Source organism: Corylus avellana, chromosome 10, assembly GCF_965113065.1.
Source record: "Corylus avellana chromosome 10, dhCorAvel1.hap1.2, whole genome shotgun sequence".
NCBI classification, from domain to species: Eukaryota; Viridiplantae; Streptophyta; class Magnoliopsida; order Fagales; family Betulaceae; genus Corylus; species Corylus avellana.
In genome coordinates, this window is record NC_142499.1 from 17191201 (window position 1) to 17198977 (window position 7777).

Here is a 7777-nt window from a genome sequence, read left to right on the forward strand (position 1 = left end):
GCATCAGAAAATGCGGCCAAAACTCATTTTCCAACCTAAACTAGGTTTTAAAAGTCCCACTTGTACTAGGACTTAAACCTACGTGTTTACTAGGGTTTCTAGGACTTCTATGTCTTTCTTAAGCTTAGAAATAGACCTTTTAGCCTCTAGAAAAACGTCTGGAGAAGTAGACACAAGCTTAGAACCGGATTGAAGGCTAGATATAGAAGAGTTTGGGTTTTTCTTCTTTCACCCTTTTATTTTTGTTATTTAGTTTATACTTTACGTAGGGCTAGATTAAGGCCATAATCATGTCTTTTTAGGATTTCAATTACGCCTTTGTTTCAAACATATTTTGGTATTTTAATTGATTAATTTCTGGTTTATTGAATCCTCATATGCATATAGTACGGATTTGTTAATTAAGTCCAATTTAGATGACCGAGTCTTGGGCTTAATAAAGTGACAAAAGAACCTCATCGTGGGTTTTTGGCTTAATCAACATGGAGAACTAGGAATAGATACGATGCCCTAGGACTCATGTGTTTGTCGATCTTCATATAATTATGTTTTCCTAAAGAACAACTTAGTAGATACCATGCTAAATCCTTTAGGGAAGAAAAGAATTATAGTAGATACCATGTCTAATTCGTTGCTTAGAGAGATCAATAGCTTAAGAAGTAGATACCATGACATTAAGTTGACAAGCATTAAATATACCGTATGATTGGAATATTGGTGTATTGTTATCTAAATTAGTTTGGTTAGCGATGGATTTCAAAACCCTAATCCTTTTTAGTTTTATTATTTATTTTATTTGTTTAGTTTAATTCAATCTCTGACAATTGATTTAAACTCGTTAATTAAATAAGAAATTACTTTTAAGCATAATTTACCAATCTTCGTGAGAACGATCTCGTATTTGTCTGCTATACTATCGTTTGATCTTGTGCACTTGTGAGTTAAAACGTGCTAAGTATTTGCCTATTAATTTAGGAAAGTATTTGGTACAACAGTAGTTGTTCTGTAACTCTAGTAAATTTAGTTGAAGCAAGTTTAGGAATCTATTTGGGATGCTACCATTCAACCTCACTGTGGTGAGACTTGAACATGATCCTAGTTCTTCAAGAATCAATCCAAACAGGAAGTTTTTAAAGAGAATCAGTTCTATAAGTTGATTCGATAAACACAAGTTCTATGGGATTGTATCAATGAGCTTATTTGTGGACAAATCAAGCAAGTGAAGCTTTCTGTTATGTTCCATATTCTCGGGAATCATGCCAATAAAGTTATTCTAAGGTAGCTAAAGAGTTTTCAAATTTAGAAGGTCCGCGAGGCCGTCTGGAATAGACCCGTGCAGACTGTTTAAGGATAATACCTGCTACTTGAGGTGCTTAAGATTGCCGAATTCAAATGAAATTTCACCAGTAAGTGCATTTAAGGAAAGCTCAAGGTACATCAGGTTTGTCAAGTTGCCTAATTGCTTTTGAATTAGGCCACCCAATCCACAAAAGTACAAACTCATTCGAACTAGATTCACTAAGTTCCCAAATTCTTTTGAGATCCCACCTTCAAAATTGTTAAAAATCCAAGTGAATGTCTCTCAAGTTAGTAAGATTGCCCAACTCGCAGTGGATTTTTCCATGCAAATCATTTAACATAAGCGAAAGATACTCCAAGCCAACTAGATTTGCATAGATATATGGAATTCTACCAAAGAAATGATTGTAACCAAGATCCAAGAACTTAAGTTTCTTCAAGATCGTAATCCCAAGTGGAAGAAAGGGAGTGAAGTTGTATTATAGGCACTAAACACTTTCAAGTTGGCAATACTCGAGTAGTTCCAATCCAAGTAGCCATTGAAAAGGTTAGATGAAATGTTTAGCCATCGAAGACTGCTCAAATTCACAATCTCAAGGGCATATGTGAACTGCTTACTTGCAAGACAAAGGTTAGTAAGCCGGTCAAGTTTTGAAATTTGAGGTGACACACAACTGTTCAGATTCAACCCTGTTGAGTCCACCGAAACAACACATCCACTAAAGCATTAAATTCCAGTCCTCGAACAAACTGAGTTAGGACTTGAAGAATTCCAAGTATTTAAAATGGAGTCAGAGAATTCAAATCATTTTTTAAGTGTGACTAATGCATGAAAATCACCAACTAAAGAAGAAGTAAAACAAGAAGTATTAAGAAGAGAGACAAGTGTCAAAACAATGAAAGGCACCATATTAGCAAGTGAAATCAAACATCTTGCAAATATCTTTTTCTTTATTTGAAACGAAGTTGTTTAAATCACGTGGCCCTGGCAAAGTGCTATTGGCGGCAAGAAATACCTCATTCACCCATGATTAATGCAGCCCTTCCTTTGAAGGCTAAAGGAAAGTAGTGCCCTCAATTGTTCTAGATTCCACCGTAATTGACCACCCTCCTCTTTCTTTCTTTTTTTTTTTTCAGTCAATGTTTGCCTCAGTCCACCAACCCCGCATCCCTTCCTCCACACTGGCCAAAACGTGGACATTGGAGAGCGTACGAGTTGTGGGTTGTCAGCTATGAGTACTGGTTGTATAGCAGACCTTTCACCTAATCACCTAGACACCTCCACGCACCATGCCGTTAACAGAAGAGCGCCACAGCCGCCCTTTGTCTGCACCACCAGCCTCAGTCACGCAAGTGTCGATTCAGTCTCTAGGTTTGTCTTGTGGTTAGAAAGAAAATGTTTCTTTTGTTTAGTTTTGTGGTGAAAGAGCGTAGTAGTCAAACTAAAAAGTTTATACTCTAACGAGATTCCGAGAATATGAATTATTTTTTTGATCAGACGGATTGATTGAATTTCTTGGTAGTAATTGATTTACAGGAGATACTTGTGTTCTCAATGTCTATTTGTAACATTCTTTTGAAGTTTTAGTAAATCTAGCCATCAATTATGTTTATTTGTTAAATCTACTTGGAATCCATAAAACAATCGAGTAGCTAAGCAATATGTAGAGGTAATAGCCCAAGGCAGAAAGAATAGCAACAACAAAAGCCTGGAAATCTATCACACATCATAATGATAGGTACGTCTAAAAATTCTAGCATGTACTTTTCCTTCCAGTTCATAATATCACAAACAGTTTGAAGATCAAAGCAGCCTTCTAGTTTTCCGCCTGGTACTCTTCCTGATACGATTCTTGTTATTCAGGAAAAAAAATATAAACTATTGGGAATATTTTCACCCAAATTAGATTGTGGGCTTCAAGGCCTATGTCATGCCCACAAAAGAAGCACCATTGGAGTAGGAGTCTCAATCTAGGTCTAATTAGAACTCCTTGAAGAATTTAACACAACAATTATACTCCAAGACTAAGTGAAGTAGGACCCTAGATCCAATTAAAACTCTCAGTACTCCCACATCAAGTTGAAGAAGGAGACATAGCCCAAGTCTAACTCCACTCTTATGCCTATAAATAGGCCCCACCAAGGTATAAAACGATATCTCTCATCTTTTCCAAGTAACTGACTTAAGCATCAGAGTTTTCCTGGCATAGACGCTGGCAAATCATTTGATGCTCTTACTATTTAACAGCCGCCAGGGAGCATACCAGAGGGGTCACCCAAAGGGCTCTGTAAAACCATCGCATTGCAACGTTTTGAAGTTTGAAGAAACAATGCAAATAAGGTGATAGGTCATAGACTAAGTATAGTTTTTCCTAGACTATAAACTTAATTTTTAGTGTTAATCCTTCAATTGGGAAAAAAGATGCTTTTTCTTTTTTTCTTTTTCTTTTTTTCTTTTTTAAATCCAGTAATGCACAGAGCAACATTAGCGAAGTTTGGCCTAGAAAACATTAAATATTAATTTTACAACAATGATCTTTAAAAAATGTTAATTATCCGTGATCATTATAGAAAAATGAATATTGTTTAGATATAATCCACGTCCACCCATTATATACTTGAGTGCTAATGGGTGAGAGCCCCACCATCTTCCTTTCCCTTTCCATCATGAAACACCAAATAAACTAAGACATCATCAAAGAAAAAGTCTAGATTCCTGTAAATCTAATTGACAGCTGAAATCTGAAAAGGTGGAGAAAGACGAAAAATAAGGCAATTTGATTAGCCAAATATTGTCCAAAATCTCACTATTAATTTGTTTTTAGCTATATAGTATACAGTAAAGAAGCCTATAATCTTGTCCAAATGCATGGTACCTAACCCTAGCTTCTCCACTCACAACAAACTTGACCCATTACATTCTCTGCAACCCTCAACTTTTGCAGCCGTTCTTGCCAAAAAAAAAACAAAAAGAAAAAAAAAATATATATATATATATATTTCCTAATTAATAAAAGCAAGTGGAGAAGATCACTTATAACTATTCTATATGGACATGACCATAGTAGTATTTGTCCGCTGAAAACTGCATAGGAGGGGCATAGACGGTAAGAACCGCAAGCATTTCTTCAAGTCCGACCACATGATCCATAGCCTACCCCAATCATATCAAGATATGGTAGCTCAATCGGCTGGAACCACGCTTTATAAAGTGGAGGTCATTAGTTCAAATCTCTCTCTCCCCTCTTATGCAAACATGTCAAAAATATATATATATATATATATATATATATATATATATATAATTAATAAAAGCAAGTGGAGAAGATCACTTATAACTATTCTATATGGACATGACCATAGTAGTATTTGTCCGCTGAAAACCGCATCGGAGGGGCATAGACGGTAAAAACCGCAAGCATTTCTTCAAGTCCGACCGCATGATCCATAGCCTATCCCAATCATATCAAGATATCAGTAAGGTCTCCAAGAGGTAGCTCAATCGGCTTGGACCACGCTTTATAAAGTGGAGGTCATTAGTTCGAATCTCTCTCCCCCCTCTTATGCAAACATGTCACAAAAAAAAATAAAATAAGAGACATCAGTAAGAATCAAGGCAACTAATACTAATATGTACTTTTTTGATTTGTTAAAGAAGTGACATGAACTCTTTTATCAATTTATTTTGGAGTGATTACATAAACAAACACAAAAGTTTGGGCTTAGTTTTAAAATTGTTCAATTTGGATTTTGGACCCTTAATAAGTTTTTATTAATTAAAAATAATGGAAATTACATAAACTATACGTAAAACATATCTCACCATAAAATATATCTTCGTGAGAATTGCAAATACTATTTGAACACAAAAATAAAATAAAAAAGGCTCACAAAACTATTTCTGATACATGAAACCCCTACAAATAAACATAATTTAATAAAAAGGGAAAATTACACTTTACCCCTAAAATTTGGGGCGTTTTTCAATTCGACTTCCAAAATTTTAATTTTGGCAATGCACCCCCCCAAAATTCCAAATTTTTGCAATTCGACCAATGTTAATCCAAAATTCTCATATTGCCCCTAATTTTTATTTTTTATAAAAGAAAATTTTGGAGTGCAAAAATGGCCAAATGACCGATTTTTTTTAAAAAAAATTTATAAAAAAAAAAAATTAGAAGCAATATGGAAAGTTTGAGATACAATTGATCAAATTACAAAAATTTGGAAGTTTGGAGGGTACATTACCAAAATTGAAATATTAGAGGTCAAATTGAAAATCGTCCCAAACTTTGAGTGGGTAAAATATACTTTTTCCTAATAAAAATGCAATCATTTTACAACTTTCTTCACATTCGAATATCACTTGGTGTTCATGGAATCATGCAAACAGTTGCACGTACGTACAGATAAATGCCACACACACAAAAAAATAAAAAAAAATAAAAAAAATAAAAAAATAACATAAGTCAATCAAAAAATTACAAGTCCACGAATTCAAGTAATTAATTTTTAAATTAATATGAGCACAAAATTCAAGCAAATGCACACAAAAATCAAATAAATAATCATATTTCCCTTTTGTTCTCTCAAGTTTCTTAGGAACCAATCAAAGAGGAGATAAAACTTAAGGAGATTTGAGTATTTGGATAGATGATTTGAGGAATGGTGGGGGATTGGTTTGCTTTTCCGATGATTGAGACGACTTCGTAGGAATCACTCAATCGCAATTACTGGATGCCTCGATTGAAAAAAAAAAAAAAAAATTAACATTCCCCCGTCATCACATCACCTCGTTGAAAAAAGCGACAGAGAAAGCGATTATTTTAGAGACTGACGAGGGGATCTATACTCCTCCTTTACCTCTTTTCCATTAAGCTGTTTTTTTGCAAAAAAGACTTCAGATTTTAGTATTAACTTTAAGATATACCGACTTTATTGGTAAATATATCTCTTAGCCTTTGTAGGAAAGAAACTCGTAATAAAATGTAAATTGTGTAAGAAAAGAAAAAATAACACAATGGATTTATGGATGATTTGCTGTTAGACACCTATATTTATATGTAAGAAAGAGACCATAAAGGCTTCATAGCCTTTTTTTTTTTTTTTTTTTACACAAAAGGCTTATATTTATAGAAAAATTGGGATAAATAAAGATAATACAAATATGAAAGGTGGAGATAATATTAACTCAAATTTAAATATAATCAAATACGATTACCTAAAATGTATGGAATTACGATAAATATTTATGGCACTCTCAAACTTTCATTATGGGCAGCTACAGTAGAACTGTTGGATTTGTCTTTGTTCTAATTTTTGTTAATTTTAGTTAGTATTAACTCACTAAAAATATAAATTGCCACAATTTCAAACATATAAAATAAGTACTAATAAAATAAAAATGGGAAAATACATTTTACCTTCCAAAGTTGGACACCATCTTTGATTCTACCTTCTATGTTTAAAAATTGACAATATACTCTCATGAAGTTTTTTTTTTTCTTTTTTTGGAATGTAGTCATTCCATTTGTAAATTCCGTCTTTTTGACGGTTTGGAGGTCACGTGCGTGTCACGTGGCTTTGAAGCACCAAAATTGCCAAAATTGCCCCTATGATATTTCAAAATTTTCCAAAATGTCCTCTTTTTTTTTCTTTCTTTTTTTTTTTTTTCATTTAAAAAAAAAAAAATCTAATGGGGTGGCCAGCAACCACCCCCATTAGGCCATGGGAGTGGCGAGCCACCCCCAAACCAATTTGACGTGGTTATGACTTTTTATTTTTATTTTTCAAAAAATCACGTGAAATGCATGTGTATGACAAGCCTCCAATATGACAAAAATTTTTAACTGAATGGCAACATTGCAAAAAAAAAAAAAGGATTGGAGGTACATTACCAATTTTTAAACATGAGGGGTAGAATCAACAGAGATGTACAACTTTCGGGGGGTAAAGTGTATTTTCCCAAATAAAAAAACTCAGTATTTAGTGTCAACTTTCAAACCACCCTATACTTGAGGATCCATGTAATTTGTGCATTTTTTCTTTTTCTTTTTTTTAGTTAAGAGACAACAATAATGTTGGAAATAATTTTGGATGGTACGTAAAATTCTTATTGAAAAAAAATAATAATAATAAGCAATAATAAATTAATGGTTGAAAAGTTATTGTTTGTAATACTTATTACAACAATCTCCCACATTTTACAAACAATAGAATGAGAGGAGATTTAAAGCATGCATCGATGTGGTACTCGAAGATATACAGTCTTAATAGATAAAAAGAGTATTGGAGGTAGCCACGTGTGTGATGGTTAAAACTTTTACCTATTCATGGGTAAAAAGAGTGCAGGAGCCACATCGGGTTTAACTGAACCTTTTTCAATCGTAAAAGAGTAACAAGACTGTAACTATAATAAGACTCTTTGCACCCACCTGTATGCGATTCTCGTAAGAAAACTATGTTCAAAAGCTTATAT

The 7777-nt window shown here is 33.6% G+C and overlaps 1 pseudogene; it reads right to left on the bottom strand.

The window, feature by feature from the left end:
* Positions 1 to 1360: 1360 nt before the first annotated feature.
* On the bottom strand, positions 1361 to 3602 carry LOC148583428 (leucine-rich repeat receptor-like serine/threonine-protein kinase BAM3; annotated as a pseudogene).
* Between the last annotated feature and the right edge of the window lie 4175 nt (positions 3603 to 7777).